Here is a 24,088-nt window from a genome sequence, read left to right as displayed (position 1 = left end):
GAAGTTTGGCATAGCAAACGATACTCAATCAGGCAAAGGTATCTGAACCTACAATTTCTGATCAATATGCTAAAGGAGAATGTAATAAAATCAATACCTGAAATTTAAAAAAATGTAATCCGTCGGTTAGCCTCTTCAGTGAAAGAGATTAAAAATAAATCCGTGTTGAAAAGGAGTTAAAAGATATTTTAAGAATACATAATGACTTGGTGGATTTAAGGAGTTTAAAATTTACGTCATTCGTACGAAAAGTTCGTAAAATAAGACAGAAGTAATGTTGTAGAACAGAAAATGTAAAAAATAATATTTTTTTAAACACGGCTATGCACAGCCTTAAGCCTAGATAAAATGTGGAGGGGCGATCTTATTACAAAACAACAGGCAGAGCCTCCCCATTGTCGCGGCTTCCTTTGCAGGTCGGAGAAACCGCAGCTAAAATGTATGTGGCCAGAAACACCAGGTTGACTCACGGCCGCAGAAGCCCATGACACCCTTTAAGAGGCGGCGAGGCATCTCGTACTGTAGTTATATGAGAGTGAATTTATTCCTCGCTCCTCATGAGACATCATCAAACTTATTTTCCTGCTTCTGGAGTGTCTACAGCGAGTATGAGCGAATCCCGAAACGTGACATCTTACTTTTGTACTGCTCTTCGTTCCACACCTTCAAGGACAAACTTCTTTTCTGTGGCACTCGAACACTTGTACTTCTTCGATGTCATTTTCACGGCGGATCTATGTACTGTGCTTATGCTTTATTGAGAAAACACGTAAATTTTTCAAAGTGTTTAGAGATGAAACGATTATCTTAATAACCGATAAAACAATTCCAGATATCGAGTATTACGTACTGGCTGGCACTTCATTACGAAATGTTTACGGGGCTGTCTGTTATGACAGTCGCTTCCGTTTATGGAATGTACCGAACACAGGAGGTTTCTTCGGTAAACAGAAGTTCTTACATGGGTCTTGACAACACGATCGAATTACAGAGGTTCAAATAGTGAGACGCGACTGTGTGGAACTGCATAGGCAGATTTCGGTCTCTGGAAATAATTGTAACTCAACTAAGGACTTTATAGCGACACGAACGTCAGCCGGGTAAATAAGTCCCACACTAAGTGGACATCCAGCGGACGCAGGTAAACACTTCCTGTTACACCACGCCACTGCTGCCTCGGTGTAAACACGGAGGACAGCAGGAAGTGCACGACCACTAGCTGGACTCCAGAGCAGGAAACAGCCGGGGTCCCCGGTGGTCTAGTGGTAAGGGGGTCTGAAACGTTCCAGCGCCTCGGCTGGGGCTATTCGCCCCAGCCGGGCCGGGGTTCAATCCCCGGCCGGCGCTGGAATTTTCAGACTTCCGAACACTAGCCTCCACCTCTGCCTTGGCATGTGGCGCATGTCAGGCACCCCCGTGGGGTCCGTGCTTTGGATCCCACGTGGAGCTCACTCCCACACTACAAACTGTACCTGATTATGCTGCTACAAACATTTAAAATTTTGATTCGCACACTTTCTTCACCAGACTTCATCTACATATATTTTAAGGTATTTAATATATCTCACTATCAAAAGAAACTGCTTGGTATATTTGTAGGATTACAACTATGAAATAAAACCCTTACAAAAAAAAAAAAAAAAAAAAAAAAAAAAAAAGATTTTGTTTTCCTTCGTGTACTGAATACTGCTGAGGTTAATACACAAACATGTGCCATTTTCCTGTAGTTACCAGTGAATATTCGAAAAAAAGGTTATCATACTGATTCATATATTACATACTGTATTTCACACATTCTCAGTGCTGAAAAAGCAATAATTATTTCAACGTCATAAGAAAATACAAAATATTACGTCAATAGCAAATCACAAGCCAACGCTGTGTTATTTTTAGTATCATGATTGACTATGTGATAAATAAATCCTGTATAAGAAATCGTTTCGTAATAGTTGACAATATCTTTTAAAAATACTTTTCACTAATTGCATTTTCAAAAACGAACCAAGGCCTTCTTTTTTCTCAAATTATTCTAGTATCAAAATGAGATGTTTGATGTGACACAGGTCACTAAAGAGATAAACTCTTTTTTGTATGAAAAACGTTATTTCTCGTGGTTTTATGTGAGCTGAATGCTGAATCAAACAGATAATACTTAACGTTAACAAGAGGAATTTCTTGGGGATTTCACTAACAAGCCCATATATTTGATATAATATTTCGATTAATAGTTATATGACAACCTCCCTGCCTCTACTTTATGTAAAAGTATCTTTTGGATCAGAAAAGAAATTATGTTACTACTTCTATGAGTTAAGTCTGGTTGAATGAAAGAGATTGTAAAGGCCTTAGCCGAAGATGCAGAATGTTACCTTCTCTGCAAGGCATTTGCCATCAGTAATGAGTGAAACTGTAAGATAGGAAAAATGGATGACAAACGTCTATTACTGTTGTACTATTATATCACTAACGTTGCATTGCATAAACTTACTTACAGTTCTCGTTGCTGTTCAATATTCTTTAACTCACTATACCGTGCGATTATTTTGTTAACATTTAATATAACAGTAGCCCTGTTCCGAGCCACATATCCATTTTTAATGCTTAAAACTGTGGACAAAACTATTAGTAATACTAAATTACGAAGAGGTAATGATGAATGTAACATGCTGCATACATTAATGTCGCTCGAGATGTAGTTTGCATTATATGTTACGAGAACAGAATTATTTTGTAATGTGTGAAATACACAAAAATACGGTAACAGACAAACCGAGCAGTGATGCCGTAGTCTGTTTTGTAATAATAGTGTAAAGGAAGAAATAAACAGCAACTAGACATTTAAGTCACTCAATATTCGCGGCCATTTTGCGGTTCATCACTTCGCTGCTACGTGTCGCTACTAGTACCTCACACACTTCGTTGCCTGTAGTGCAGAGCTTCGCTACCAGAGGGCTCTATCAGCATCGGCGAGGACTCACTCTGTCGGCGTTTGCTGCTTCACTGCTCAACATCTATGCTCGCTGATATGCTGCTAAATCTTCAGAATAAACGAAAAAAATAACACCAAATATGGCAAATAGTGATAATTGTGAATACTACCGAACCATCTCTTTCATACGTCCTGGCTGAAAATACTGATCCAAAATATTTACAGAGGAATGGAACACATTAGAGGAGACGAGCTATAGGAAAATCGAACACACTAGCCGCTAGAGATCGGTTGAAGAAATTCAACCCATTTTTATAACATCTATAGATGTAGAAAATAACTTTTCACAGTTTTGACCAAAATATAGTTTGAATTTAAGATGCAACCAGCGATAAAATACAGTGAGCGGCATGTTATCTAGAGCTCTGCCAAAAATCAGCCAGCAGATGTAAGACTTATAAGAAAGCTGGTAGTTGATAGTTGAGGAGGGAGAGAGTGAGTTTGCATACAGAAAGTTTCACACATCGTGCGACACACTTATCGCGTTTGTAGAGGGGACCTACCTGGGAATCGATGTCTGGAAACGTCATCCAGCGAGGCTACAGAGTATCAAAGTTACAGGCGCTGTAGTCTGTAAAATGTGTGTACACAGGGAGATCCAATGAAGATGTTAGCAATTTTCTATGATGATGGAGATGGATAAATTTGAGGTTATGTCCCTATAACGAAAAATTGGAAGAGAAGACATTCCTGTTACGTGTAACAGTATGTACCGGTAGTGTTGCAGCTAAGATGTAGGGCAGGAAACTTTCAGAGGTGGTAGTATGGACCGAATGTCCAGTACACATGGGCTGTAAAATGCATACCTTAAGAGCTGTGAGGACTTGTTCATCTTCGCTAGCATAAAACATATCTCCACTGTTGAACAGGTGCTCATAGCGCCTCAGGTATGCATTTTGTAGCCCATGTTTACCGGACATTTTTTTCTTACTTTGATCCATACTACCACCTATGAAAGTTAGCAACAACAGTACCAGTACTTGTATTCCGCCGTCAGAGGTATGATAACGATATTCCCTTGTAACTTCCGGAACATGATACATGATGCATGAGTTACTAGGTAAAATTGCAAGCTCTAGAAATGTTGAACACCTTGTATAAAGAAAGCAACATACGAAACGAACGAGATATTTGGGAAATTAATCGAAGATAAGAAAGAAGAAATAGAAATTGTTTCCAAATCGACCTTTCATTTCGATGCTGCTGATTTGAAATTTCGTGGCATGTATTCGCTCTGAAGAGGATCGTTCAAATGATGGTCGAAATGTCGTTATTTTAGTTGTTTCACTGTTGTATAATGACACGGCCTAGTACCCAAAATGATTTTCTTAAATTTGTTTGTAGGAATTCTATCGCTTCTCAACGATATTTTCAGAATGATAGTAGTATTTTTTCCTACACCTACCAACTTTAATAGTGCTAGAAATGATGAAAATATTACCTAATACTTTTTGATATGGAGACAGAGACGGTGCTTGGTTTTAATGATAACAATATACAGGAAAATTCAGCCATGTTTCTGCGAAGTAGCATTACGCCGAAATTCTGAAATACATCCGTATATTTCGAATGTGGTACAACAGCTGTAGGTAGGAGACGAGGTACTGCAGAAGTAAAGCTGTTTAGACGGGGCGTGAGTCGTGTTTGGGTAGCTCAGATGGTAGAGCACTTGCCCATGAAAGGCAAAGGTAGCGAGTTCGAATCTTGGTCCCGCAAAGAGTTTTAATCTGCCGGGAAGTTTCATATCGGCGCACACTCCGCTCCAGAGGGAACTAATTCTGGAAACAGCTGTATAGTTACTGGAGAGATACAGGATGTTCCAAAATCACGTTAAAAACTTCTAGGGAAATGAGTAATGATATTTTGAAGAGGAGCCCATGTGTGGAAAGGTATATCCGTGCTACAGCCGTATGAATACACCTTCGCTAATGTGGTATGCAACAGGGTTATAATCACTGGGGGGGGGGGGGGGGAGGGGGGTTACTTACGTCGGATCGTATGATGTCATTTGACAGCTGTCTCCTCTCTGACCTGGTTCGAGTCTCGTTCATGTTTCTGTGAGTGTTAGAGGAACATTGCTGAGTACACTTTTGCCGAATATACCGACACGAGTATTCTGTGTGGCGAAGCTCACAGTACTGGAAGAGCTGCTGGTCGCGTTTATCAAGATCGTTGTCCACAGCGTGTGACTCCTCCCCACACGCTTTTCGTTACCATTGCACAACGTCTTCGAGTAAGGGTGCCTTCAACGTCATCAGGTGCGTGTGTGGTGCCTGTGGAGACGCAGCGCACGCGAATTGGAAAATATATTTATATGGATATGGTGTCTGTTCTTTCGGACATGTCCGAAAGGACGCTACGAATGTAGTGTGTGGTCATACATAGGTGAGAAAGTGGGTCTCGCGGGAGGCGTGCGCGAGATAATTCCTGTAGTCTCACTATCCTCTGTGCCGTCGGTGGCTCAGATGGATAGATCGACTGCCATGTAAGCAGGAGATCCCTGGTTCAAGTTCCGGTCGGGGCACACATTTTCACCTGTCTTCGTTGATATCTATCAACGCCCGTCAGCAGCTGAAGGAAATAATATCATTCTAATTTCAAATTGGAAAAGGCCCTCCTGTAAAAACAGTGTCTCTGAAGACCGATTTTTTTGATTCTTTGGTTATTAAAGAGTGAAACTGTAGAACAATAGATGTACTCGGCCACATCTACACTGAAATGCCAAAGAAACTATTATAATAATGCGTATTCAAACACAGAGATATGTAAACAGGCTTAATATGGTGCTGCCGCCGGCAACGCCTATGTAAGACATGTGTCTACCGTAGTTGTTAGATCGGTTACTGCTGCTACAATGGCAGGTTATCAAGATTTAAATGACTTTGAACGTGGTTTTATACTTGGCGCAAGACCGATGGGACACAGCATCTACGAGGTAGCGATGAAGTGGGGATTTTCCTGTACGACCATTTCACGAGGGCACCCTGAATATCAGCAATCCAGTAAAACAATAAATCTCCAACATCTCTGCGGCCAGAAAAAAAATCCTGCAAGAATGGAATCTGAAGAGAATCGTTCAGAGTGGCGAAAGTGCAACCCTTCCGAAAATAACTGAAAATTTCAATGCTTGACCATCAACAAGTATCAGCATGCGAACCATTCATGGAAACATCATCTACATGGGCTTTCAGAGCCGAAGGCCCACTCGTGTACCCTTGCTCGCTGCACAGCACAAAGCTTTACGCCCCATTTGGGCCCATCGGTACGAACATTGGACTGTTGATGACTCGAAACATATTGCCTGGTTGGACGTGTCTCATTTCAAAATGTATATACAGTATGGAAGTGTATGGGTATGAATACGACATCATGACTCCATGGACCCTGCATGTCAGCTGGAAACTGTTCAAGCTGGTGGAGGCTCTGTGACGTTGTAGAGCGTGCGCATTCGGAGTTATGTGGGATCCCTGACACGTCTAGATACATTCTGTCTAATCACCTGCATCCATTCGTGTCCATTGTGGATTCCGACGGAAGTGGGTAATTCCAGCAGGACAAAGGAGCGGCCCACACAACCACAATTGCTACAGAGTGGCTGCAGGAACACTCTTCCGAGCTTAAACACTTTCGCTGGCCACCAAACTCCCCAAACATACTGTACGTCTCTAGTAAATTTTATAGCATTAACTACCATATCTGGAATGCCTTGCAAAGTGTTGATCAGAGGAGATCTCTGCTCCCTCTTACTGTTACGGATTTATGGGCAGCTCTGCAGGTTTCATGGTGTCAGTTCCCTGCTGCGCGACTTCAGCCATCAGTAGAGTCCACGCCACGGCGTGTTGAGGCACTTCTGCGTGCTCGCGGGGGCCATAAACGATATTTCTTTGATTCCACAGTGTAACAAATTACTTGTCAATGTGACAGCCTTACCAACATGTTTTCAAATGGTTCTAGTATACGGTACGTCTCGGGAGACGGGTTACAATTTAAAATATGAGTATTATGTACTCAGTCCCCTCTACAAATTCTAGCAGGTAGTGATGGGAATTTCAGAACATCCTGTACGTTTCCAGCAAACTGTATAGCCGTTGTCGTGTTACAATTGGTATCTGCGAATACATTCCATAATTTGTGACAGATCGTGAGGCGCGACTGCAGACGTCCGTAGCGTTTACCCAGGGGGCGTCTCGGCTACGGCCGCTCTGACGGCCACGAGAATAGCCGGAGGTAGAGAGCGCAGCACGGCTAGTTTGAAGGCCACTTTCAACTAGTGTTGCCAGAGGTGTCTCTTTTTAGAGATTCTACGACTCGCCCCACGTAAGCTTTATCTGCTAACATTTCGAAATACACTATCCTATCAATGAGTGTACAGACACCTATTAGTGGACATTAATATGCAGTTTGTCCAACCTTTGTCTCTATGGCGGCTTGAACTCTGCTCGGGACACTAAGTGAGGTGCCTGCCGACAATTTACGCACCACACACGGAGATCTACGTGTTTGTACATGCAAGGCAATACATTGCTCAGCAAGATAGCCATATCTCTCACCAATTTTGAACATTTGGAGCACAATGGGCAGGCTCTTTAAAGCAGGTCGCGATTTTGGCGATGTAATGAACCAACTGAACTGAATTTGGTACCATATCCATCAGGAGGGTATCCACTAACTTTATAAGTCAATGTCAAGCCTAGTAACTGCCAGAGGTGGCCCAACACATTATCGACTTATCAATTTGTGAATCTCTTTGTCTTGAATTAATCATCCAGTTTTTCTTCAACTCTAATCATTCATTTGCCCCTACACGTACAGTGATGCTCAAAACTATCCTAACGCCCGAATTGAATTTCGCCTGATTCACATGCAACCCACATAACGCAACTGTCTAGCAGGTCCCCTTATCGCTCCTTGGTACAGTCTTTTGACTATTGAAAATGGTTCCAACAAATCACCACAAGAAAACACTGTTCTGTATCGCAATAACTCAAGATGTAAAGTAATACCACGATACTACAAATATCACGGAACACCTTATCACAGATAAGACTGCCCTTAAGGCTTGTAGCTCACATTTATTACAATAAATGACATACCTGACATTTTACCACTCTCATTATTATTACGTCAGATAGGTAATGCACATTGTAAATTCGTCGAATTCATGATTTACTCTTCAAAGTAACATACCGTACTTATTATTTAACACAAAATAAGATTAAAAATTAAAGGTATTCACGAGCAGCTAATTGAGAATATTTATGAACTTCAAATGACACGACGAACCGTCTAGTTCTGCATATGGATGCAAACTCAGGTCATGCAGACTAAGCAAAGATTTCGTGCCTGACGGAAACTAACAGTCACTCGTGATTAGGCATACAGAGAGTGATATACCTCGATTTTAGACTGAGCCAGTTTGCAAATACCAACTTTAAATTACATAGCGCAAGTATTTTTGCCGGACGCGAATTCCTACCCAGCACCTATTGTCCCTGTTAACGAACGACGAGAGATGTTGAATCTTGGTTCTTAACAAGTAACTTACTTGAATTGCCGTGAGGTAAGGCTTTGTACTGGGCAGGGATTCGAACTCAGAACTTAATCGAATAGATATCGACGCACAATCAACTGTGACATTTCGGATTTTCTCGGCAGTAGCTAGATGTTTTAACTGAAATGACGAGACGAAACATACATTTTTTTCCTTCCCAAGACTCCAACCCGGCATCTATCGCTGTTATATTCTAGAGAAAACGAACGTTAAATATGGGTTTGTTGCACCAGCAGCGACATGTGAGCGTGTTGGAACTAGAAATAATATGACGAAGAGTTCAGTGCTCAGTGGGAATACAGCTCCACACATCATATCGCTTTTGACTACACACAAACATACGTCAGCTTCCGAATTTTTGTCCAGCTCGGCCTAACATCTTGAACTTACAGTGATCTCGCAAATAGTCCTGTGTCTCACTGGGTGTCAAAACGTCACATATCGTTAGTGTTGACAACGAATGAAAATACATTAAACATTAAAATAATTATCCACCAGCAGATAGGTGTTCTCATGCTAGAGCTTGATAATACATAATGAAATCTATAGTGCCGGGCCAGGATTCGAACCCATTCACGCGCAGTATGTGGAGATGTTGAGGAATCTGCAGTTCTGAACAAACAACAAATAGTAGCCGTGCTGTATTCTCACGAAGGGATCAAATTGAGCGTTAAGTACGGTCTAAGTTGCATTCCCAGTTCAGAACCGATTTTATCGACATACAGAAGCTCAGATAAAATATGGACTAAATGTCCTTTGAGCGTTATTTAAGCATCACAAGACTGCACATACATGCAATCGATTTCGATGTGCAAAGTGTTTATCTTACTTTGGTGACAGGTGGGCATAAGAGATTTCCAAAAACTTTTTATCGTACTGAAATAATCTTTTGTCGGAAAGAAACAAGGTAAGTGTTTTATTTGTATATATTTTGTAGGAAACTGTAATCGTGATGGAAGATTATACACCTTAATGTTTGACACAACTGCTAGGAGAAAACGCTGCATCCTAACCAAACCCTGCGGTTCCTCTCCATATCCCCGTAAGACACGAGCAGGGGATTCTCCACGCATACCGCTACACAGCTGTTCCTAGCACACCTGAGATTTGGCAACATCGTCACAAACATTAGGCAACACTGTGACAATGCAATCACTTCCGCCTATGGTACTGAATTGGCTCACTAAATTTACTTGATATTACCTTTCCATTTGAATGGCTCATGCTGTATAATCCTTACGTAAACTAAGATACTGAGGCAGAAAATTCAATTTTTTGGCTAAAGAAATGCTATTCTTCACATAAGTGGCAACTTTTATTATCTTTCACGATGCGTTATGAGGCTGAGCGACCAATACCATGATGAGAGTGGTGCAAAGGTAGCAGTGTGTCTGTAACCCGGTGGTACCGCCCATGTCTCGTGTCAGAACGGCTCAATCAGTCGTCAGTTCCAACTGAGGTAGGGACCATCGTGTGCGAGCTTTTTTTTTTAAGGAGCTGCGAATTTCCAGAAAAAATTCTGTATCGAAATCGGAAGAAAACCTTTACACATCAAATCTTCTTGGTAGCTCGACTCAGTAAGTTGTGTTAATCGTCATAGATCATGGCGTTCTGACTTCCAAGCTGCTTCGCAATACCAGCGTCTCTGAAGAAATTCGAATCGATCATCAACGATACGAACTTCAATATTGTTCTTCACTTAAGACTCACATTCCAGGGTGATAAGTATGAAGGAAATGAGCCTCTTGATTACTCTATGCTAAACTTTCCTGCAGACATGTGCTGACAGTGTCTCTAGCAACTTGCTTTTTCTCTGGGTAGCTTCAAATGTGGCAGTTTTGTCGTCTTAAATCCAATTGAATATTCTAAATATCATTTGTGAACAGCGTTCACTTCTCCATTAATTAATTTATGGACCTCAAAAGAAGCAATTTGCCTTAGTAGCTATAGAGCAGGTTCTGATAGGAATTGACGCAATCTTTTTCATCCATTTACCATAGAAAATCAATGAAAGAAACCAAACATTACATTGCATTTACTCCCTGTGTCTTGAGTAACACATATGAATCCATGACAATAATAAATTATTTGAAGAATCTCCTGTGCAAGGAAAAGAACAGAATGGGACGCTTTAATTATAGCGCACTGGATCAGAAACAATGAAATTAATTCTGTGTCACATTGATGTACTGCATTCTAATGTAATAAAATAATCATCAAATAAAAACGGTTTTGTGCCTCCTTTGCTATCAAGAATGAAACACAAATCGTAGACAGATTTTATGGGTCACTACTCAACAACATTAAAGCATTTTACATGGTTGAGAGTGTGGAGTGGAGCAGATGTTGTCGGCAGAAGGCAGCGCAGTGCCTCAGCCCCCGCCGGTAGGCAGCAAACGGGTCCCAGAGAACTCAGACGCATGCGGTGTTCAGAGGCAGATGCTCGGTAAAGAAATCTTTCGCTAAAACATTGTTGAACCAAACTATTATTACCAGTGTGACACAAAGCGAAATATATTGTAGATTCGCTTGAATTACACGCATAGCTTCAGCACCGAGAGGAAAGGGGCGATAAAAATTTTGTCGTTGTCTGCTTCCGGTCGCCAGACGTCATATTAGCTAGTCTCACGTTTTACCTCAAGACTACGGCCTTAGTCAAGAATAATGTACTGAGACTGAACTCAAGACTTCCTCTGGGAGGTGCCGCAGTCTACAATGTTGCAGATCGAACTTACTGCCGGACACAGTATCCTGAGAGGAGCACGACTGTGTTGTCCACCTTATGTGGACGGCTCGGCGGTCAATGTTTTGCTCTAAGGCTGTATCTACAACACATATTGCATCCTGAACACCTAGAAGAATTAAAATAACAAAAGTAGTTTATGAGAGCAACGTTAACTATGGCGTTCGAAGTATTCATAGTGTTGTGTTCGTGTGTGCAAACGCCTTCCAATGCCCACTCAAGGAGGACAAGGATACAAAGTCTAGCTTCAGTATTATAAAATCGCTACAGTCTGCGGATAAACTCAGACTTGGGTTGATAATTAATTTGAATATTTAGCAATACTATACCCATTGGTGTTAAACTCGTTATTAACCAATGATTCCCACAGCTACAGGGACACTACTTGTGATACTTAGGCAGTGCTATCAGACGAAAAGATCAACCTGACACAAACTGTGGGAAGTTTGTTTTACAAACTTCGTACCAGGATAATGAGCTTTTACGTATTTGGGATGTCTGTGAACGTTGCTGCTTGAGACGATTTAAGACGAAAGTAAATTCCTTTAGCAACGAAAATGTTTGAAGAAACCGTCTTAACGGGACTAAATCGTGATTTGTAAATCGTTTACCGGCCGTACTCTACCGCATTTCGCTGATTGGAAGGCAAATAGATTACGGAAAAATGTCACAGAAGGAAAAGGGAGAACGAAATGTCTCCCACTGGAAGGTCATGTTGTCTTATTTAAATGATTACAACATCAGGTAAAACGACCAGTCAGATTGTCAGTATAAGAACATTACTGTTGTCAGTATGATGTAGCACTGCTCAGGGCCTGTAACGATAAAGGGCCCGTTTAGGTCAGTCATATTGTATAAAGAAGTGGAAGAGAGAGCACCGCTAAATTCCACAATCCGTATGCATTGCAGACACACAGAAATTACTGTTACAGTGTACTAATGGAGCCCAATTAATGAGAGAACTGCGTATTTTCCGGTGAGAGAGAGCACTGGCAAATAATCTTCGCTAAATTAGGTTACTTAATCTGGTGTCACTCTGAGCCAGAATTTATGGCCGGCGGCTGAGTGTAAGGTCAGTGGGCCGGATCCGAGTTTTGCAAGTGCGAAATACTTTCCTACATTATAGAAGCGAATATTAAACTGGAACTAATATTCCAAAAATTTTGAACTTGGATAGCTTAGAATGAAAATCTTTTTCTTTATTGCAAAGGAAAACAATTGATTTTCTGAAACATTCTCTGTCATACACAACTTGAAACAGGTCACGTCGACCAAATCATATGGAAAAATTGCCAGCGGCGTATATCGGCAGGCAGTAAGATCTCTTGGCTTTTGGTTTGGCAGTACTCGACAGCCATTTCTAGGCGCAAGTAATAGAAGAAAGGCAGAGCGTTATTGTTATCAAGTAACGTCTTCATCGATTACTTTAGTTTTAATGTAATCTATGAGTAATTACTCATAGATATTAACATGAAAAGAATTCTGTAGACAGAGAAAGAACCTCTTCTTGGGAAACTACTTGTATAGTGACCAAAAGGCACGAACTGATATTCAAGTACAGTGTTCCAGCAGCGGCATGAAGAAAATGATAGTAATAATGACGGTAATAATCCAATTATCCGGTAACTTCACACTTCCCAGTGGATCTTCACGAACTAAGAAAATATCTGAATTTGTGAACATTTCAAAATGGCTTCACATCGAGCCTATGATGCCTACAAGGGTCTTTACATCCTGCTGACATGAGAATAGCATAATCTCCGCGTCAGAAGCTTGTTCCTACTTAAACATTTAATAGACTCGCGTTTTATCCACCGTGACTACTTTTGTAAGCTCAGCACATCATCCGTTGCAGCTCACTCCTGGGGCTGGGAAATATGGGCACAATGGCCTGGTGGAACTATCACAGGAGCAATGCGTGGGTTCAGACATTTACTTTTAAGAAGCACAAACAGATTTACTTTGCGTCTGGTAACCTCAAAAGAAAGACGTTATAATCCAGAATTCGCAATACAAATCACGTTCCATCATTACCAACTGGGCAGAGCCAGGTTACGTTGGGAAATGACATAGCGGAAGTCATCGTAAACAGAAATACAGTCGCCAGTAAACTTACTTACATTAGAAAATTTTATTTTATTTTATGAACCGATAGCCATTTAAAGGATGGGGCTCTTATTTTACTTGTAATTGATTGAACTAGAGACGTTGAAAAATTTGGTGCTGGACTGTGATTCGAATTCGTTTCTCCTCTTTCGAGGATCTGAATCTCTCGGGACATTATAGTTCAACCATTTCGTCCCTTTTCGCAAGACTGCAACCTTCTCTAGGTCTCCTCCAAAGGTAAGTATGTGGGTCCGAATCCTGATCCAATACAAAAATATTCATAGTTTCAGTTCAAGCCCTATAACGTGCACACCGTCCCGCTAGTGAAAACCAACGTGCGCTTTTAATGTCTATTCATGTGTTGCCAACAATCGCAATAGGTGTCATTATTTCTTGTCAAACACGCACACACCTTACCGTTGGTGAGTAAGCAACTGATATTTAAGCTATATTTGTGGATGCACGGTAGGCGTGTAGTTAGATTGTCGCTTAGGTACAAAAGTTTGTATCCTTAGTTTAGATTCAAACACCTAGCAGCTGGTAAGAAAAACCGATACGTAAATTTGATTTTACTTAATTAACAATACGATTACGTGTTGGGTTCGTATCTCCGTCATATAACTTCACATCATGCACTTAATATTTAAATGCATGCGCACTTTGTTACTTGAGCATGGAGGTATATCAGACATCTTTCGTGGTTAGTTAACAGGGACGAAATTGTCTTGTTAGGAGTCCCGGTTTATTAAAAAAATTGTCGTCTTTTATTTTCAAGTTTAGATTTCATTACTGGTATTGGTAAAAATTTCGGTAATTCATGACTCTTCATGGATAGCCATCAATATGATATGATTAGATTACATTAGATCAATTCTTGTTTCATAGATCATGAATACGATATTTCGTAATACGTGTAACGTGTGATTTTAATGAAAGATTTCTTTACATACCATGATTCAATTTCTTTACAACAATTTCTTACTCTCTCTCATTCTTTTTGATTTCTCTCTCTCTCTCTCTCTCTCTCTCTCTCTCTCTCTCTCTCTCTCTCTCTATCATACACACACACATTCTTTTTTTCTTTATTTGTTTGTTTTGCTCGACTATCGGCGAGGCATGAAAACGTCTCTGAATGAGCTTCTTAGTTTTTAGTACACTTACGAAATAAATATAAAAATAACTGTGAGAGTTACTGATATATGATGCTTAGTTTTCAGTCAGTTCCGAGTATTATTAGTAACCACGCTCCAGTCCCTAAACCTAGTTACAGAAATGCGAATCAGACGCATTACGTATTCCAGGCCGTAGCAACCGCGACTTGGAGACACCAGCTATGGTCACTTCCCAGACCGCTGTACGATCACATCGGTTCGTCTTCTTTCTGCTGGTACTGTAACTGAGATTTGACAACAAAGCAACGTATGTTTGGCAACTCTGTGATCGACCAGTTGCTTCCTGGTGTGCACGGAATTTATCCTCAAAGTTCACTTGATTTTACCTGTCATTTCCATTGAATAATCTGATTTATTATCACTTTACGTGTAACAAAAGATTGTAAATTTACGGTTTTCAGCCCAGGAAAGTCGTTGCACGTGGAAATCGCAACTAATCTCGTCCTTTAAATAGCGGTTTACGAGTGCTAGACATTATCGATCTCGTAAGAGTAAGCTAAGACACGTACTTCTACTCCAGCTCTATGGTAATGCGCTGACCTGAGAAATAGCATCTGTTATGGTTCGCACTTCCAGTCTCACTGACTGTAACGTTTTTATCCCTTCTGTGAAAGAGCTACTAACAGTCAGATAAAACATCGATAAGGAAATCGCAAAAAAATACTTTCGGCTCATAGTTCAATGGTGAAAACTTACAATGCTGCACAACGGGTAACTCCTCTTCCCGCCGCTGACAAGCAAATTTTGGGTTTCTAGGAATACAAAACTTTACTTATGAAATGCGACATTTGTACTGCACGACGTTTTCAACAAAGAGATGGCGCAATACAGTAGCTCAAGTGGAAAGAAACACTTCCTTTTCAAATTTGTGCATCCTACACTGTTGGCTGTTCTGTGTAGGTGGCAGGTACGTGATTTTATTTCGGTCGAATTTATGCACTGGGTAGTCGAGGCAGCTAGTTCATTGTGATTCGGTCAACCAAGTAAATGAATTTACTGAACCTGCTGCAAATTACTACAGGAAGCCTGTGTGTCAATTCTCATCCAGTGTGGTGCAACGGCGTTACGATAGAAAAATGAGCCACATACTTATAATATGCTTGAATATCTATGGACTGGGTTCGATTCCAACTTCTGTCAATGATTTTAGATAAGAAGAGACAGATTCCATTCTCTTCTGGCAACACCAAGTGAAGAAGATATAATGACATTGTGGTCTGAAATTGACATAGAAAATGATATTCCTTTTCTACAAAGTAGACGTTAGGATGAATCACAATAAAGACTGGAGCGGCGACACGTAGAAACCTTTCTTATACTTGTTATTTATTTCTAGTGACGAAACAAACGCTATGTAGGCTCACAGGACATTTAGTCCATATTTTATCTGAGCTTCTGTATGTCGATAAAATCGGTTCTGAACTGGGAATGCAACTTAGACCGTACTTAACGCTGAATTTGATCCCTTCGTGAGAATACAGCACGGCTACTATTTGTTGTTTGTTCAGAACTGCAGATTCCTCAACGTCTCCACATACTGCGCGTGAATGGGTTCGAATCCTGGCCCGGCACTATAGATTTCATTATGTATTATCAAGCTCTAGCATGAGAACACCTATCTGCTGGTGGATAATTATTTTAATGTTTAATGTATTTTCATTCGTTGTCAACACTAACGATATGTGACGTTTTTGACACCCAGTGAGACACAGAACTATTTGCGAGATCACTGTAAGTTCAAGATGTTAGTCCGAGCTGGACAAAAATTCGGAAGCTGACGTATCTTTGTGTGTAGTCAAAAGCGATATGATGTGTGGAGCTGTATTCCCAGTGAGCACCGAACTCTTCGTCATATTATTTCTAGTTCCAACACGCTCACATGTCGCTGCTGGTGCAACAAACCCATATTTAACGTTCGTTTTCTCTAGAATATAACAGCGATAGATGCCGGGTTGGGGTCTTGGGAAGGAAAAAAATTAATGTTTCGTCTCGTCATTTCAGTTAAAACATCTAGCTACTGCCGAGAAAATCCGAAATGTCACAGTTGATTGTGCGTCGATATCTATCCGATTAAGTTCCGAGTTCGAATCCCTGCCCAATACAAAGCCTTACCTCACGGCAATTCACGTAAGTTACTTGTTAAGAACCAAGATTCAACATCTCTCGTCGTTCGTTACAGGGACAATAAATTCGCGTCCGGCAAAAATACTTGCGATATGTAATTTAAAGATGGAATTTGCAAACTGGCTTTGTCTAAAATCGAGGTATATCACTCTCTGTATGCCTAATCAGGAGTGACAGTCAGTATCCGTCAGGCACGAAATCATTGCTTAGTCTGCATGACCTGAGTTTGCATCCATATGCAGAACGAGACGGTTCGTCGTGTCATTTGAAGTTCATAAATATTCTCAATTAGCTGCTCGTGAATACCTTTAATTTTTAATCTTATTTTGTGTTAAATAATAAGTACGGTATGTTACTTTGAAGAGTAAATCATGAATACGACGAATTTACTACGTGCATTACCTATCTGACGTAATAATGAGAGTGGTAAAATGTCAGGTATGTCATTTATTGTAATAAATGTGAGCTACAAGCCTTAAGGGCAGTCTTATCTGTGATAAGGTGTTCCGTGATATTTGTAGTATCGTGGTATTACTTTACATCTTGAGTTATTGCGATACAGAGCAGTGTTTTCTCGTGGTGACTTGTTGGAACCACTTTCAATAGTCAAACGACTGTACCAAGGAGCGATAAGGAGACCTGCTAGACAGTTGCGCTATGTGGGTTGCATGTGAATCAGGCGAATTTCAATTCAGGTCGTTCGGATACTATTGGGCATGAATGAACATCACGTGTATCGATTTCCATCGCGCTGGGGTAAGTCCTCCGGGATACGTTTATTCTCCTTAGTGTGTAAATATATTTGGAGCATGTCATTCAAAAACGTTTGAAACGACATAGACGGGAGCGGGTTGTTGTTAGGAGAGCAGAATGTATTAGACTCGCGGATCATGTGGTGTTATTGGCAGAGAGCGAAAGAAGTATGACTGAAATGTTAAAAGAATTGAACAAGAGACGTGAGTAAATTGGAATGATAAATAATAAGAAAATCGCAAAATGTCCGGTGATAGGTGCAAGAAAAGCAAGAACAACTATAATGTTAGGCAGGAAGATACACAACAATTTAGTGTTTTTAGATAACTGCGACGTGCTATTATGGACGACATTGGAAGTAATATGGAGGTGAAAATACGTATAGCAATTGCCAACGAGACGTTTCATAACAGGAGGCTTTTATGAGGGTGCGTTGATAGGGGATAAAATAGGCAGGCACAGTGAGAAATGAGGTGGTGTTGAGTGGGAGAACAGAGAGAAATTTTAAAGGTAGCAGGATGAGCAAACACAATTGGCATGGACACTGAATGAGAAGAGATTGTTTATTGATGGTATGGAGGAAACGGTGAATGCAAGAAGAAGAAGAAGAAGAAGAAGACGATGAACATACCAGGTGATGGACAGCGTAAGAACAGAAAATAGTTGTGAGAAAACAAGAGGGTAACAAATGATGGGACTGCATGGAGAGCTACATGTGAAGACCTGCCCTAGGGCAGAACACTCATGGTGGTGGTGTTGATGAAGAGGAGACTTATGTAGGACATTTTGCAAAACGCCCATTTTCTTGTAATCCAAATTTAAACAAAACATAGGCAGCTTATAATTTGTAGTCTATAAATGACCGTGAATTGCGTGACAGATGGAACTTGCCAGTATACCAGTTATTAGGACTTATTCCCACTCCACTGACGTATGGAGCGTGCGAACTGTGGCTGCTTAAAAGCCTCTGTGCGTGCTGTGCTTAGTCTCTTCTGGTCTTCACGCTTCCTACAGTTACAATACGTAGGCGGTTTCAGTATATTCCATTCCTACTTTCATCATGTAACGTCAGTTCTAGAAACTTTCTAATTAGGTCTCCTCGCGATACTTTGCTCTTCCACGGGATAGTCTGTGTCTACCATGAACTGTCCGTTAGTCAGTAAGTGGAATAACTGGTTTTCCGACACATGTCGCCATGTAACTGTCGCTCTGTCTCCACGCCAGAGAGACGGAAATTCTGTGTGCCACATTTGAAGATGAGTCTGTAAAGGTTACAAAACTAGTTAATGGAATTACAAATAGTTGAAAAAGTGAGTTTTTGCAGTTTTCCGTATTTACATTCAATGCACTAGTCACAGGCTCTAGGCGATCCTTAGGGGACAAGCTTAGTCGGTTGGGAGCGTGATGTGTCCCTCCGAGATTAATTTCACCTGGGCTTTAAGCGACTCACCGGTCAGCATTTACAGAGCTGCCAACTACATCTCACACCGGGAATATTACCAGGATTAGTTTGCATCGCAGCCTACGGAAGAGAACGCAAATCGAACGAGCATTCGCAGTCATTCCCTCCATTGACCACCATTCGCCTATATTCAACAGTTAAGGATTCCTCCGGAAATATTCCAAGTAGACTTTCTCTGGATATTTTACGTTTGTTTCCAAGCGCCTGCCTGTTCAATTTGATCAGAAACTGTGTGACATTCTCCAACGGGTCAAAAAACCTGTGACCATTCGTGCCGCCCTTCTCTGTATACATTCAGTATCGCCGGGCAGTTGTATCTGATTAGGATCCAAGAATCTCGAGCAATATTGGGGGATGGGTCGCAAGCGTGATTTGTAAGCAATTTCTTTTGTACACCGATTGTATTTTCCTAGAATTCTACCAACGAATTGCAGCCAGCCACCGTATTTCCCTAAGACTGCGACTATGTGACGGTTCCATTTCAAATCTCTAGAAATTTTTACACCCAGGTATTCATGTGGGTTGAGCGATTGCGAATTTGACTCGCTGCACTATACTCGTAGGATAAGGTTATATCGTTTTGTGAACCGAACAATTTTACATTTCGGGAACATTTCAACTAAGTTGTCATGCTTTGCACTACACTGAAATCATATGAAGGCGTGACTTCTTTCAAACAGAACTTTATTACAGGCAACAGCATCATTTGCGGAAACACTGAAGATCCAAATAGACCGCGTAACCACCGCCCCTTCTCCTCTCCAAATTGCTGTCTCAAAACGGTAAGTCCCATATGTAAACCACCTTCAGAAGTTCGTTCACTTTCCGTATCAGTTAATGTGTTAAAACTTGACCTGAAGAAACATAACCCTTTGCAGTTGAAGACGCTCTGTTGTAAGAGAAGCTAGTTTTTCGAAAACGACTCAATATTTATGTACTGAACTAGGTGTTGTACAATTCTATAATTTTCAGGTACATTCGGCGACGTTTGTGGATACTGTCTGACAAATGTGTTGCGAATAAAGTGAGTAGTAAAGAAGTAATGAAGTGAAACATCAAGCCTGATGCTGACACTTTACTGCACGATCAGCGAAAATGTAGAAGTGATAAAAGTCTTTTTCCTTTCATCATTCTGTCAGGGATGTCAGAGGGGAAAAAAAGTTTCGCCAAGTTTCGAAATTATGTGTGAAGTTTGTTGGAAGTCGCCACGTGCTGCCTTTCACAAATGCTCGGTGAATATAGTCTCGATAATTTGCGCTCCATGAAATTATGCTGCCTTAGACGAGTACGCAGTTTGTAACTTTTAACGCCCGACTTATTGCGTAAACCTATGCCTTTAAATGAAGGACGGAAGGAGGATTGCGTTTAATGTGCTATCGATGTCGAGGTCATTAGAGACGGAGCAGGAGTTGGCAATGCGTCAGGGAAGGGTAAAAGAAGTCCGCCGTTCCCTTTCAAAGGAATCATCCCAGCATTTGCTTGGAGCGATTCAGGAAAGTTACGGAAAACGTATCAGGATGGCCGGATGCGGATTTAAACGTCATCCTCCCGAATGCGAGTCTAGTGTACTAGTTGAGAGCTCGTCGTGTAGAAGCTAGCGTTGCTGGTGATGGGATTCCGGGTTCGATTCACGGCTGGGTTGCGTTCTCCGCCCGGGAAGTAGGTGTCTGTGATGCCATCATTTCATCATCATTCGTGAAGGTGGCGAAACTGGACTGTGTAAAGGTTGGGGCTTTGTACAGGCGCTGATAACCGTGCAGTTGAGCGCCCCAAAAACCAAACATCATCATCATCATCATCATCATACCATGTACTAACCACTGCGGCAGCTCGTTCGGTATACATTTAAATGAGCAGATTAAGTCAGCATTTTTAGTATTTACATTGACTTCGTTCTTCATAAATGAAAGCAGGAACTACGACAAGACAAAAGAATTGGGATAACGAATGAGAAATACCTGATTGTGCTTCTGTTTGTAGATGACATGATTCACGTTCACGAAATGACCTCCAAAGATCTATATACCACCTGAACGAAATATGCAATGAATACAACTTTAAAATTTCTAGTAATAAAACGAAAATAAATGCACTCCGAGGAAAATACTCAGTCATTTTAAAACTAGTTTTGGATAATCCTGCTTTAGAACTGGTCTCTTAATCTTTCACTTAGGCTACACTGTAAGATCTGATTTTTACTCTGATACTTAAAATAAATTACACAAATTCTAAGCTGTCTGTGACACTATTATCTGAATATTGGGCAATAAAGTACAAAAAGATTGTTCCGAAATTCTATAACGTGGTCCCGGTTCCTGTATTATGCTATGAAAGCGAAAACATGGTTAAAAAAAAAGCAAAAAAAATCACACGGCAGAGATGAGGTTCCTAAGAAATTCGAAGAGCTGCACAACAAGAAATGATTAGGAATGAAGATACTAGAGAAAAATTAAGTATTTTCAACAGAAACTAAAAAATTCAAAAATATCGTGAAGACTGGTGAGAATGCTACGTCCCAGACTTCCCCAAAATATTCTGAACTACAAACGGAATGGAAGACGTGATATTGAAAGGCCTCGGACGTGGGAGCAATTTCGTTTGAGAGACTATCCCGCACGGCGACTACTGAAGTACTTATACATTATAGAATTCTTAAGTTATACAAGCAAAATAAGTAAGTTTTAATGTAGTTTACGTTCACTGATGCAAAAAAAAATTTTTCTTGCTTTTTAAAGTGGGCTATGTTCTTTCTCAGAGTTCAAACTGTCTCCATGCCAAATTTGAACAATATCTGTTAAGCGGTTTGGACTCGAAAACGAAACAGACTGTGTTACAAAGCAGAAAAGCAACTGAGAGAAAGAAGCGGCGTCGGTTTCTGCAGGAGGCGGACATCATTTTGTAGGACAATGTTCGGGCACGCTCGGTTCAAGTCGTGACTGATTTGATCGGTATATGGGGATGGGGAGGGCCGCATCACGCACCACACTCATCTACATCTACATTTATACTCCGCAAGCCACCCAACGGTGTGTGGCGGAGGGCACTTTACGTGCCACTGTCATTACCTCCCTTTCCTGTTCCAGTCGCGTATGGTTCGCGGGAGGAAAGACTGTCTGAAAGCCCCTGTGCTCTCTCTAATCTCTCTAATTTTACATTCGTAATCTCCTCGGGAGGTATAAGTAGGGGGAAGCAATATATTCGATACCTCATCCAGAAACGCACCCTCTCGAAATCTGGCGAGCAAGCTACACCGCGATGAAGAGCGGCTCTCTTGCAGAGTCTGGCACTTGAGTTTGTCAAACATCTCCGTAACGCTATCACGGTTACCAAATAACCCTGTGACGAAACGCGCCGCTCTTCTTTGAATCTTCTCTATCTCCTCCGCAAACCTGATCTGGTACGGATCCCACACCGATGAGCAATACTCAAGTATAGGTCCAACGAGTGTTTTGTAAGCCACCTCCTTTGTTGATGAACTACAGTTTCTAAGGACTCTCGCAATGGATCTCAACCTGGTACGCGCCTTACCAACAGTTAATTTTATATGATCATTCCACTTCAAAAAGTTCCGCACGCATACTCCGAGATATTTTACAGAAGTAACTGAGACCAGTGTTTGATCCGCTATCATATAATCATACAATAAAGGATCCTTCTTTCTATGTATTCGCAATACATTACATTTGTATATGTTAAGGGTCAGTTGCCACTCCCTGCACCAAGGGCCTATCCTCTGCAGATCTTCCGGCATTTCGCTACAATTTTCTAATGCTGCAACTTCTGTGTATGCTACAGAATCATCCGCGAAAAATCGCATGGAACTTCCGACACTATCTACTACCTCATTTATATATATTGTGAAAAGTAATGGTCCCATAACACTCCCCTGTGGCACGCCAGAGATTATTTTAACGTCTGTAGACGTCTCTCCAGTGATAACAACATGCTGTGTTCTGTTTGTTAAAACTCTTCAATCCAGCCACAGAGCTGGTCTGATATTCCGTGGGCTCTTACTTTACTTATCAGGCGACAGTGCGGAACTGAATCTAACGCCTTCCGGAAGTCGAGAAAAATAGCATCTACCTGGGAGCCTGTATCTAATATTTTCTGGGTCTCATGAACAAATAAAGTGAGTTGGGTCTCACACGATGGATGTTTCCGGAATCCGTGTTGATTCCTACAGAGTAGATTCTGGGTTTCCAAAAACTACATGATACTCGAGCAAAAAACATGTTCTAAAATTCTACAACAGATCGACGTCAGAGATATAGGTCTATAGTTTTGCGCATCTGCTCTACGACCCTTCTTGAAGACTCGGACTACCTGTGCTCTTTTCCAATCATTTGGAGCCTTCCGTTCCCCTAGAGACTGGCGGTACACGGCTGTTAGAAGGGAGGGCAAGTTCTTTCTCGTACTGTGTAGAATCGAATTGGTACCCCGTCAGGTCCAGTGGACTTTCCTCTGTTGAGTGATTCCAGTTGCTTTTCTACTCCTTGGACACTTATTTCGATGTCAGCCATTTTCTCGTTTGTGCTAGGATTTAGAGAAGGAACTGCAGTGCGTCTTCCTCTATGAAACATCTTTGGAAAAAGGTGTTTAGTATTTCAGCTTTACGCCTGTCATCCTCTGTTTCAATGCCATCATCACCCCGGAGTGTCTGGACATGCTGTTTCCAACCACTTACTGATTTAACGTGAGACCAGAACTTTCTAGGATATTCTGTCAAGTCGGTACATAGAATTTTACTTTCGAATTCACTGAACGCTTCACGCATAGCCCTCCTTACGCTAACTTTGACATCGTTTAGCTTCTGTTTGTCGGAGAGGTTTTGGCTGCGTTTACACTTGGAGTGAAGCTGTCTTTGCTTTCGCAGTAGTTTCCTAACTTTGTTGTTGAACCACGGTGGGTTTATCCCGTCCCTCACAGTTTTACTCTACACGTACCTGTCTAAAACGCATTTTACGATTGCCTTGAACTTTTTCCATAAATACGCAACATTGTCAGTGTCAGAACAGAAATTTTCGTTTTGATCTGTTAGGTAGACTGAAATCTGCCTTCTATTACTCTTGCTAAACACGTAAACCTTCCTCCCTCTTTTTATATTCCTATTAACTTCCATATTCAGGGATGTTGCAACAGCCTTATGATCACTGATTCCCTGTTCTGCACATACAGAGTCGAAAAGTTC

Source organism: Schistocerca gregaria, unplaced genomic scaffold, assembly GCF_023897955.1.
Source record: "Schistocerca gregaria isolate iqSchGreg1 unplaced genomic scaffold, iqSchGreg1.2 ptg000199l, whole genome shotgun sequence".
Taxonomy (NCBI): Eukaryota; Metazoa; Arthropoda; class Insecta; order Orthoptera; family Acrididae; genus Schistocerca; species Schistocerca gregaria.
This window is presented reverse-complemented; position numbering follows the sequence as displayed.